Consider the following 13,288-nt stretch of genomic DNA (forward strand, 5'->3'; position numbering starts at 1 on the left):
GAAATCCGGAATTTGAAGTCCGAAGACACCTATAAAAGCAGTCATTATGAAGACAAGAAGAGAAAGAAGGCAAGAAAAAGAAAAGACTCACTACAAAAAAGCTCTCAAAAATCCTCAGAACAACCTCTTTCCTCAACAAAATTATCTTTTAGAGATTGTTAAAAAAAAATAAATTTTTTTTTAGTTTTTGGTTCTTTAGTTTTAAAAGTTTGCTTAAGTAAAGCTTGGAAGCTTTTCGGGTTTCCCGAAAGGGAAACTTCACTCTGTTCTAATTATGTAAGTTTTCATATCTAAGTTTCTGTTAAACTTCCCATATATGTAAATTATGTGTGTTAAATTTTTGTATTTTTGTTAATCATTTACTAAATTCATGTAAATATATGAATATTATCATGAATCTATTTTACTTAGTATATGGTTAGTCTCTTAGCCTCTTAAAAGTATTGATGGATTAACCTGTAAATTCCTAGGAAAATGTCAGGTTAAAATGTTCTAAGAAAGGAACTGTGAATAACCAACTCCGGGGTGGGGTTAAAGAAGATTACTCTTAAGAACAAAGGCTAAGGGAAAGAGATGAACAATAATAATAGATTCATGAATGGACAGAGTCCATAATTAAAAAAAAAAAAATTTAAGGGAAGTTTAAACTAAGAAACTAATATGATAATTACATAATAGAACAAGAGAGTGAAGGAATACCGAGTAGGATTGTACAACATAAAAAGACAAACGATTTAATTCACACTGTCATTTCAAAGATCATCTTTTCATTAAAATAACCTCTTATTGAAACAAACACTTTATTGAAACATCGCTCCCTTTCTGGTATCAGAGCTAGAATCTTAGTAGACTCTTCATCTTTTATTTATTTTAGCTAATGTATATTTATTTGTATTACAGTGAGTATGAGCAGAGTAATAAAAGCATGAACATTGATGATTGGTGTTTTCATCGGGTAAGTTTTTATTGTGTTTCTTATTAAATTCATGATACTTATTTATCATTATTAAATTTATAATTATTTTTTGTATAGATTGTACAAATGGGCAAAGAAAAAAATGAACTTGCAACATGTGAATTGTATTCTTTGGCTAGAGGACCTTTGGATTGTGTTCAAAGATTCAAGGGGTATGAAATAAATGGGTTTATATTTCATACTAAACTACTTGAGGAAACGAGGAATACCCAAAATAGTGGTGTTTTAGTAAATGGACAAGCGAATGGTAAGAATACTAATACTATGGTGTTTTGACTGAAATAATAGAACTTCAATATTTTTAAGGTAAACAGGTTGTTTTATTTAAATGTGATGGTGGGATTTTGATCACATCAGAATATGAGTGAAAATAGATAAACATGATTTTGTTAGTGTTAACACTAAGCGAAAATTAGTAACAGATGCATCATTTGTGCTTGCATCTCAAGCAGATCATGTTTTTTATGTTAAGGACCATCTTCATTCCAGTTGGTCAAGTGTATTGAATGTTCATTCTACCTATTTTACCGGAGGTGCTATTGATGAAGATACTTTTCAACAAGATGATTGTAATGAGTTATTGCATATATGTGAGGATGATGAAGACATTATGAATTGAAAAAGAAGTGATCTTGAAGATATTCATACTGATGTTACCTTGGTTGATGATATTATTGAAGTCAGTGAATCAGAACCAGAAACTGATGATGAAGATTTTTTATTATAGATATTACCCTTATTTTCGTACTGATTACATTCAATTAAGGGTAACAATTTTATTTACTTATTTTTGAGAGATTGATCTTTATTTTATTGGGTTACTTTTATGGATACAAACCAATATTCAGTGGTGTTGAGTTGATAATATCGATCGTATTGAGTTTGAATATTATTATTATTGTCTACTCGGTGTTTGTTGAGAAAGCCTTTAGTTGCAATGTGATTTTTTTTTTTTGGTTTAAATGATATACTAATTACTATTAGCTTGTTGAGTGATTTTTCTTAAAAAAATTGTCTACATTTATTATTTTTCTATGAAAAAAATTATTCTCTTTAGATTATGACACTGTTCGCATTTTGTGCCTCTCATTAAATGCAAAAAATATTATTGTTAATTTATTATGACCATGTAAGTACTATTACTTGATAATTTCAATCCTAATTTTTTTTAATATATATAAAAGATTATTATATGTACTACAAACTTTAACTTGTGTTTGAAAAAAATTATTAACTACGAAATATTTATCAAAATAACAGTTTTATGGCTATATTATTTTATCATGACAAGTAATTATACTTTTTATGTCAACTTTTGCCACGATTATGTAGTACTCAGAAAAATTTATTTATTTGGTCATAATATTTTATTTTAAATCATTTCTTGTGGCTAAAACGTTATTGTTCAACAAAATTAACCAGATTGTGCAAAATTGAATAATTATCGATGCAATTTTGATATAGCTAAAAAATATGACTATATTATCTAATATTGCCACATTTTTCATAAGTTCTAGAGAAGCTACTGTTTAGCCAGATATTTGCTTCAACAATAATTTATTGTGGCTAAAACTTATTATTACTTCGATAAATTTTAGCGTGCGGCAGAAAATAATAATTAGTTACAGAATATTATGAAAGCAAAATAATTTATGGCTATTTCATTAAACCTTTGCCACAATCTTTTATTACTTGAAATATGATTATACATTTAGCTACAATATCTGTTTTAAATTATATATTGTAGCTAAAAGATTACTATTGCTAGAGTTAATTTTATCGCATGACAAAAACATATAATTAGCTACAAAGTTTCACCGTAGTAGAAAAATTATACATATTTAGGTAATTATTGCTACAATTATTAGCAATTATAACAAAAAATAGGATTTAGCTTTGTCAATTTTATATTCGTGGCTAAGAAACTTGACAAATTCTTATATAGTCACACAATTCAAATTTTTGTTGAAATTACTAGATAATAGCTGCGATTTTAAAATTCATAGCTTAAATTCTGTAGATATAAATCCACTGTCTCTAAAATTTGATGTTCTCCTTCATGGCTTGGCACACTAGAACGTTAGGCGGTGATGTATCGTGATTTTATGGTACTTTCAAAGCTTTTTCCTTAAGTTTAGTGTGTGTCTAATGCCTTTTCGTAGTAGTTTTGATGTATTTTTATGTGTGTTTGCAGGAAAACTATCCAGAACGGAAATGCTGAAGACTGTGCTGAAATTATTGCAGAAGTGATAATCTACAGAGCCACCGACGGTCCGTCGACCCAGTGACGGTCCGTAGGTGATATCGTTGACAGGGGGCTCAGGCAGCTGAAATCAAATCAGAGAATTCTGACCAAGTGTGGGCTACGTAAGGATCGACGGTCTGTCGACTGATCGATGGACCGTGCTGGCGAATTGTTGGTTGCAACAGAAAGTAGTCCCAATATCCGACTTGAAGAAACAACTAAGTATGGAGGAAGGGAGGCGATCAACGGACCGTAGGTCTACTGACGGAACGTGCTGCTTGTTAGTCGATGGTAACAGAAAGTGTTGAAAAGTGGAGGCTAAAAAAGATTTGAAGTATGGACCGACGGAAGCTGTGTTGGTCCGTCATTCCATCGACGGACCGTTAGTTGGGTCGTCAACTAAAGACGTGTTTTGGAAAAACTTTTCCTTATTTAGAACCCCTTTTTATTTTAGGACTTTATTATTATAAATATGACTAAACACCTCGTTTTTGAGGTTAGACTCTTTACTATTTTTCAGATTTGTGTTATTGGAAGTTAAACTTTTGTTTTTGGGGAACACTTTAATTTTCCGGAATCATTTCTTTCAATATATTAGTGAATTCAAGTGATATTTCTGGGTTTTCTTCTAAATTGTTAAAGTAAGCACATAATTTCTTGTTTAACAATTATGAATTGTGTAATTCTTAGCATAGGTAACTAAATCCACAACTAGGGTTGTGGAAACCATGGGTAATTAACAAAGTAAAACTAGCTAAATAATAATTCTAGAATAGGGTCTTGCATGTATTGATAATTCTTTCGTTTAGAAGTCTTTTTAACGAGTGCACGCGTTAGAACTTGCCCTATTTCTACTTGCCGGACCAACCAGGTAGTTGATAGTAAAAGAATTATCGACATAGATTTACCATACACTATCTAATAGGCTTGTTTCAATTGGTGCAAAGTAGTAACTTAGCCACACATTGAATATGATACTTAATATGAGGTAAAGGTAAGGATTAGTAAAGTAGACACACGTAGCCGGACCAAGGTACGAGTGAAATTCTCTAGTTGTTGGACCAAGGAATTAGGGATACATAACTCACAACTTTGCATGCAAGATACTAGGAAAGGATTGTTTTAGCTAGGATTAGCGCGTTATGAACCTATGGGGAAAGGATTGTTTTAGCTAGGATTAGCGCGTTATGAACCTATGGGGAACACTTAAACCCTAGTTTCTCTTATCACTTGATAAACACCGTAGTTATAAATTTGTTATTAGTCTTAGTTAGAAATAATTAAATATTTTTGTAACACAAAACCCCCCTTTTAGCTAATTGTTTTTGGAAAGGACTTGACTAAATAGACATAATCGTAGATTGAAGTTAAGTCTAAACCATTTTTCTCGTGGGATCGACCTCAACATAAAAATTGGGTTCTTTACCTGATACGACTGCTTATACTTCTTTAGTGAAGTATAATTTGAGTGTATCAAATTTTGGCGCTACTGCCGGGGATAGTGGCTTTTAGATTAAATTTAAGCATATTACAAAATTTTAGTCAACAATTTCATAATTTTACTTTTATTTTTGTTTTTGTCTATCGCAGGTCTAGCATTAGTGTCTGCCAAGAACACGAAGTCGAGGAGAACCAATACTTTCACTTGATCCAGAACTAAACCGTACACTTCACAGAATGAATATTCAAAACAATCCTGCTTATATCGATGATGAGATAAACCCTCAACTTCTCACGCTGGTTGATGCTCATAATCAAGTGATTGTTGATAACCCTGGTGAAGGTAATCCGAGGAGGCAACCTTCTGCTCCACGCCCTAAAGAGTACTATAGGGGAAATGTTAACATCACGGACTCTAATGGGCCACTTGTCCTACCTCCTCTACCACATGGTCATACTTTCGTGGTAACTAGTAGCTTGATGCAGATGCTCACCGCTAGAGATAGTTTTCGGGGCTACCATATGAAGATCAACATGATCACATCGCCAAACAGAGGTCGGTGTGTAAGAGTTGTGTTGGGAGACCTGACTTGGACATGGATGTCATTGGGTTAAGATTTTCCCTCTCTCACTAACGGGAGACGCTGCTATATGGTTTACTAAGCTTCCCTATAACTCGATCTACACTTGCACCAATTGAGGGATGTGTTCTTGGCATGTTACTATCCGGTGTCTAAGAAGCTAAACCACAAAGATAGAGTGAACAACTTTGTGGCATTACCAGGGGAAATAGTAAGCAGTTCTTGGGATAGGTTCACCTCATTCTGGAGAAGTGTCCCAAACCATCGCATTGATGATGAGTCGCTGAAAGAGTACTTCTATCAGGGGCAAAATGATAATAATAAAGAAGTGCTTGATACTATTGCGGGTGGTTCTTATGAGGAGTGTACTTATGCATAGATTGCTAAGAAGTTAGAGAAAATCTCCCGAAATAATAAAGCTTAGAGCACTAGGAAGTCGGATACCGGGAGAAACACTTTTGCAGTGCAAGCTTCACACAACCCAGACGTAGATGAGATTCGTGAAGAGATGGCTCAAATGAGAATTGAGCTTGGGTTTGTGTCAAAACATGTCACCAGGGTGCAAAAAAGGTAAATGCGGTGAACTATTTGGCTAAACCACCACCACCGGTTGATGAGTACTACTACGAAGATGATTCTTATGCAGTGAAAGAGCAGACGGGGGCATTCCGGCCGAAGGCCCAAGGCTCCAATCATGAAAATTGGCTCCAAGGTCAAGGAAATCAAGGTCGGAACTATGGAAATTACAACCGAGAGGGTCACTATGTTCAATATGGCAATTACAACTGCGACAAGAACTTAGTCTGGGGTAACTATGGTAACAAAAACGATCCTAGTGGGCCTTATTTTCCACCTCAAAATAGGGAAGTTGCTCCTAGGGATGGAGGAGGTAATGTGGCGTGAGTTGAGGATATGTTGCAGAAGATGATGAGAAGGTTTGATGCTAGTAATGTGCACGCCAAAGAGTTGAGAGGTGATTGAGCAAATATTGGGCAAAAGGTGGATGCACATGCAATATCAATCAAGCATCTTGAGTTGCAAATGGCCCAATTGTCTTCTACTGTGAACCTACGCCAACCGGCTACTCTTCCTAGCAATACTGTGATGGACATTGTATGGAAGTAACTAGTCGAGAGAGTAAGCAGACTATGGATCCACCTATGCCGTCTGGCATCGAAGATGAGAAGAGAGGAGATGATGAGGTAGAGGAATTTAGTGCGAGTTGGGAGATAAATTGGGGAAAGAAGCTGAGACACCTAAAAAGTGACTCCCATTCCTAGACTACCACCTCTATTTCTACAAATATTGGTGAAAAAGACCGCAGATGGTAAATATTGGTGTTTTATTACTATGTTAAAACATCTTTCCATCAATGTCCTTTTGATAGAAGCTCTTGAAAAAATGCCCAGTTGCGCCAAGTTCATGAAAGATATGGTCACTAAGAAGAGATCGGTTAGTTTTGAGGATGATGATTGGATGTAACACTGTAGTGCTATTGCTACAAGATCTCTTGTGCAAAAGAAAGAAGATCCGGGCGCTTTCACTATTCCATGTACAATCGGGTTGTTACACTTTGCAAAAACATTATGCGATCTTGGGGCTAGCATCAATTTAATGCCTCTCTCTAGTTACAAGAAGTTTGGTTTTGGTGACTCAAAGCCCACTGCGATGTGGCTACCGATGGCCGATTGAACGGTGAAGAGGCCTATTGAGATACTCCATGATGTGCTAGTGAAAGTGGAGTCATTTATTTTTCTAGCCAATTTTGTGATTCTTTACTGTGAGGTGGACTTTGAGGTGCCTATTATTCTTTGGAGGTTGTTCCTTGCTACCGGTCGTGCCTTAGTTGATATAGAGAAAGGGCAGATGGAGTTTCGGTTGAACAATGAAGAAGCGACTTTCAACATTTGTAGGTACATGAGGCAGAGTGGTGAGGTCCAATCCGTATCTGCGATATCCTACAAGGTAGAGAGTTTGTCAGAGGTACAAATAGAAAACTGTCTTGGTGTTGAGGCACTAGCGGTAGTGATCATGATTTTTGAGAGTGATTGTATCGAAGAGTATGAATCATTGGTTGCGGCACTTGATCGAGGTGATGTTCATTTCAAACCAAAGAAATTGGATTTATATATGAAACATCGCGAATCTCCACCCGCGGAACCATCTATTTAAGAGGCCCCAAAATTGGTGCTTAAGGCTCTAACACCTCATCTGAGGTAAGTTTTCTTGGGAAAAGGTGAAACTTTGCCAGTAAACACTTCATCAGATTTGAATGTGGAGCAAGTGGAGTGTCTTGTAGAGATGTTGAAGAGGTTCAAACGAGCCATTGGTTAGACTATTGAGGACATTATTGGGATTCCACCCGGTATTTGTTTACACATAATTCAACTCATGCCCGATCATAAGCCAAGTATAGATCATCAAAGACGGGTGAATACACCTATGCAAGAGGTAGTAAAGAGAGATTATTAACTAGTTGGATGCCGAAGTCATATATCCGATCGCTTATAGTAGTTGGGTATGCCCTGTTCAGTGTGTGCCCAAGAAAAGGGGAATGATTGTGGTTCCTAATGATAAAAATGATCTTGTTCTAATGAGGCCTGTGAAAAGATGGAGAGTGTGTATGGATTACCGAAAATTGAATGCATAGACTGAGAAGGACCATTTTCCTATGCCCTTAATGGATCAGATGTTGGATAGGCTTGCAGGAAAGGGGTGGTATTGTTTTCTTGATGGTTATTCGGGTTACAACCAAATATCTATTGCATTGGAAGATCAAACGAAAACCACTTTTACTTGTCCTTATGGAACTTTCGAGTTCAAGAGGATGCCCTTCGGGTTGTGTAATGCTCTGGCTACTTTTCTGAGATGTATGATGTCCATATTCTCCGATATGGCGGAGGACACCATTGAAGTATTTATGGATGATTTTTCTGTTTTTGGTGACTCCTTTGATCATTGTTCAAATCACTAGTCCGAGTTCTCAAAAGATGTGAAGATTGCAACTTTGTGCTAAATTGGGAAAAATGTCACTTTATGGTGAAAGAGGGTATTGTATTGGGCCAGCACATCTGAGAAAAGGGTATAGAGGTTGATCGAGCTAAAGTCGAGGTGATAGAGAGACTTCCTCCACCCATCTCTTTAAAAGGTGTGAGGAGTTTGCTTGGGCATACGGGTTTCTACCGGAGGTTCATCAAGGATTTTCAAAAACTGCACATCCTCTATGAAAGTTACTTGAGAAAGAGTGTAAATTTTAATTTGATGAATCTTGTCTAAAAGCATTTGGAGAGTTGAAGGAGAAGTTGGTGTCTGCGCTCATGATTATTACTCTGGATTAGAGCAAACCATTTGAGGTTATGTGTGATGCTAGTCGGATTGAACTTGGTGTAGTAATGGGACTATGAAGGGATAAAATCCTTCACCCCATTTATTATTCCAGTAAGTCCCTTAATGAAGCTTAGAAGAATTATTCTGTGACTGAACAAGAGCTACTTGCGGTGTTATTTGTTTTCGAAAAATTTTGCTCCTATTTGCTTGGCACAAAAGTTATAGTGCATACTAATCATTCCGCATTAAGATATTTGATGGCAAACAAGGATGCAAAACCGAGATTGATTATATGGGTATTACTGTTGTAAGAGTTTGACATTCAAGTGAAAGATAGAAAAGGGACCAAAAATCAAGTTGCCGATCACTTGTCCAGATTAGAGGATGAAGCTGTGACTTTGAAGTGAAAGATAGAAAAGGGACCGAAAATCAAGTTGCCAATCACTTGTACAGATTAGAGGATGAAGCTATGTGAGAGTTGGGATAAGAGGCTGAAACTGATGATAATTTCCCTCACGAGCATGTATTGGGCGCTTTTCATGACTTGATTCCATGGTTCACAGATTTTTCAAATTACTTGGCTAGTGATATTGTCCCATTGTATTTGTCCTTTCATCAATAGAATAATTTCATGCATGATGTGAAAAAGTTCTTTTGGGATGAGCCATATAAATATAGGAGTTGTGCCGATGGGCTTATTCGACGTTGTGTGCCGGAAGTTGAGATGTTGAGTGTTTTGGAGGCATGACACTCCTTACCTGTCGGTGGGCATCATATTGGTACTCCGTACTGCCCATAAAATCTTGCAATGTGGCTACTATTGGCAAACCATCCACCAAGATGCTTATGAGTTCGCCAAGGCATGTGATAGGTGCCAAAGAGATGAATGTGTTTCTAGACTACAAGATCTCCTTTTAAATCACATTCTTGTAATTGAGTTGTTTGATGTGTAGGGCATTGGCTTTATGGGCCCTTTTGTGAGTTCTCATGGGATGAAGTATATTCTTGTGGCGGTTGATTATATGTCAAAATGGGTGGAAGCCATAGCACTTGCAAATAATGAAGGAAAGAGTGTCACTGTGTTCTTGAAAAAGAACATATTTTCCAGATTTGGCACCCCAAGAGCCATTATTAGTGATGAGGGATTCCACTTTTGCAACAAGTTGTTCAAAGGGTTATTGGAGAAATATGGGGTTCGCCACAATGTGGCCACTCCTTACCGTCCTCATACTAGTGGGCAAGTTGAGGTGTCAAACAGAGAAATAAAGCAGATTCCGGTGAAAATGGTGAATGCAAGTAGAACAGATTGGTCAAGCAGGATCTATGATGCTCTTTCGGCCTACCGAACTACATACAAGACTCCCATAGGTATGTATCCATACCAAATTGTATATGGGAAGGCTTATCACTTGCCGGTTGAGTTAGAGCATAAGGCCATGTGGAAAATGAAGAAACTGAAGATGGATTGGAATGAAGCAGTAGAGGAGAGGTTGAATGGGTTAAATGAACTTAATGAGTTTCGCTTGAAGGCATATGAAAGTTCTGCCCTCTACAAAGAAAAGATGAAGAAGTACCATGACCAAAAGATTGAGAAGCGTGGCTTTGTAGCTGGGGATTTGGTGCTTTTATTCAACTCTAAGTTGCGTTCCAAATGGACTGGTCTATTCTTGATCACTCAAGTCTTTCCTCATGGTGAGGTTGAGTTGGAGAACAAGGAAGGTGTAAGGTTCAAGGTGAACGGACAAAGAATCAAAATCTACCTAGGGCATGCGGAAAATACAAATGAAGTGGTTGAGGCATACAATCTTGATGAAGTTTGAGTTATCAAGAGTCTTGCCTCGTGCCACGACGCTAAATCAAGCGCTTATTGGGAGGCAACCCGATATGTATCCTCTAGCCAACAATAGGTTTTTCTAGATTTTATAGGAGTAGTTGCATTATTTCTGTTTTTACTTCATGTCATGTATGAATTTTCCTTGACTTTCTTTTAGAAGTGTTGGCTAGAGAGTAGACTAGGGTCCGTGTCTAATAAGTGTCCAGGAAACACAAAAAGATTAGCTTATTGGGTGTTCAATGTGCAGGGATCAAATCACCAAAAATCTGTAGAAATTGGTCTTGTGCACTGATCTACGCACTAACCGATGGGCCGTCGCCTCATCGACGAACCAACGATGGATTCCGTGGATCCCAGGTATGATTTTTACTTTTTCCTATATTAGGGCATAGTCGACGGAACAGTCGACGGACCGTTTATTGACTTACGGTCCGTCGACGGGGAATCATTAGTTCCCCAAACCCAATAAACCGACCCGACCCGACCGGTTATATATTGATTTTTAAAACTTTTCAATTACCTCCCACATTTTCATATCCCTTTCCCAACCGTTTACCTCCCCACTTTCCTTCAAATCACCCTCTCACTCACAGATCTATTCCCCACTAATCGTTTCCTGATTACCCATCTTTCCTAAAATTCCCCTCAATCCCAAAACTTTTGTCTCCCCACTTCCCATCTTCTTCTGTACCCCTTCCGATCGGTGTTCAAAGGCGGACTCGGTATTGTTTCATGCACAAAGTCATCTTCACTCCACTACAGTACACATGTATGTTCATCTCATCTGCTATTGATTTCAGGTTCTTGGTTTGGACACCTAAATGTTAGCATATAAAATTGATGAAATCTGTATGTGGGTCTTGAATTGGGACGAAATTGCATGATTAAACTATTGAACTTGGGTCCCTAGTCCCTTAGTATGATGGAAAGTGAATGGGTTGGGGTGTTAATGTCTAAATTAATGGTGTTTTGAGTTTTGTAGTTTTTCCTACTTAGGGCTTTTTAGTACTTTAGATTCTAGGTTTGAAATTGCACTAATCGATGCCTTAGGTATGACGAAATGGTGGGTTAATTTATATATGAACCTAATGTGTCTTAATATGCTTGAAATTTTCAATTGGGGGTGCCAAATATGACTTACCAAAATTTATCTCTGACCGACAGTATGAGACCCCTTCTACGGACCGTCAACCAATCGATGGACCATCGATGGGATACGTCGATAGCTACCCCCATTTATAATACACTCTGGAACAATGGACTAGGCCTACAATCTGTCTAGTGATCGACGGATCGTCCTGTACGTCCATCGACTCTAACAGAACCCTATTTGCTGAGGGTCTAATAATTTTGTATTAATTTCTACCGACGGAAGTGATCTACGGTCCATCGTTTCATCCATAGACTGTCCTGCACGTTCGTCGTTTTCAAAAGAAACTTTGCATGTCAAGCATTCTAATTTTTCTCTAAGTGTCCAATGACGCACTAGGTCTACGATCCGTCGGTTGATCGAAGGACCTTCCTGCAAGTCCATTGTCTCTAACAAAACCTTTGTTTCTGAAGCCTTAAAAATATTTGCTAAGTGTTCACCACGGCCCCTACTGATGGACCGTCGTTCCATCGACGAACCGTATGTAGTGCCCGTCGTTCAGTTCTGCAGTTTTGAACTTAAATGTGTTTTGTGTTTCAAATTTGGTCGTGCTTCTGTTGGGTGTCTCAGATGTTTACAATGAAAATAAATTACTCCTTTTTTGCATGTACCAATGGCTGTCAAGCAAGACTTAGTTTACTCTAGAGGACGTTCAAAGTCTGTAGCCCCTTCATGCCGGCTGGTGATTAGATTGGACGATGATGGTGATACAGAATACGTGCCACCAGGCACCGGGACACCAACACGTGCTGCTAGGACCACTCAGGGCACGCCCACGAAGGTGGCGCACTGCGTAGTCACTACCTCCCAGTCTGATGAGGAGCGCACACTGACTGGCACACCATTTGGGTCTACCTCTTGCCTTGAGGGGGCATCTGGCTCTGAGGAGGCTTCCGGATGCAATGGAGCGTCGGCTCTGAGGAGGCTTCCGAGTGTGAGGAAGAGTCAGCTTCACATGGTCCCACTATTCGTGCTGCACCAGTCCATACTGCCTCGTCTAATAAGGCTGACTGTGCGGATTCCACTTCACCACTCTTGACCAACGTCCCTGCACCGGTTGCTAATCATCCCAATCGGTCGTGTGTAAAAGGAAAATACCGGGTGTACAGGGACGCCAAGCTGCTCAACGATAAGGGGGTCATGACCTGGAATCAGACAGTAGAGCGGCAAGCTCTTACAGGGAGTCTCCACTCTGTCCCTAATGCACATACTCTTTTCACCCGCCATCGGCTAGAGTGGATGACTAAGAGCGTTGGACGCTACACCGAGGAGGTGGTGCGAGAGTTCTACGCTTTTTATGTAGCGACTCTCCGGTCTTCTATGAATATGCGGTCTAATCCCGCCAAACAGGAACCACTTGATCGTGTTCGAGTTTGTGGCTGCAGGGTTGATATCTCCTTACCCGCTATTCACCGTTTCTTATACGTCGCTGATACAAATTCTACTAGGGAGCCGTTTACCCCCGAGTTTGACTATAGGTGGAAGCTGATAAAAGAGGGCGATTTCCAGCGAGATGCGGGGGTGAGAGAGACCACAAAGAGGTGTATAGCCCAGCACATTTCCGTGGATGGTGAGGGTACATATTGGGTGCTGGAGACCAGAGGTGTGATAAAGAAGGCCAACCTCACATTCGTAACCAAATTCATCTGGCTATTAGTTCTTCACTGCCTATCCCCCACTGCTGCTGACAACATTCTCACATGGTATAGAGAAGAAGTATTTGTAGCTGCCATGG

Source organism: Solanum pennellii, chromosome 5 (genome assembly GCF_001406875.1).
Source record: "Solanum pennellii chromosome 5, SPENNV200".
Classification (NCBI taxonomy): Eukaryota; Viridiplantae; Streptophyta; class Magnoliopsida; order Solanales; family Solanaceae; genus Solanum; species Solanum pennellii.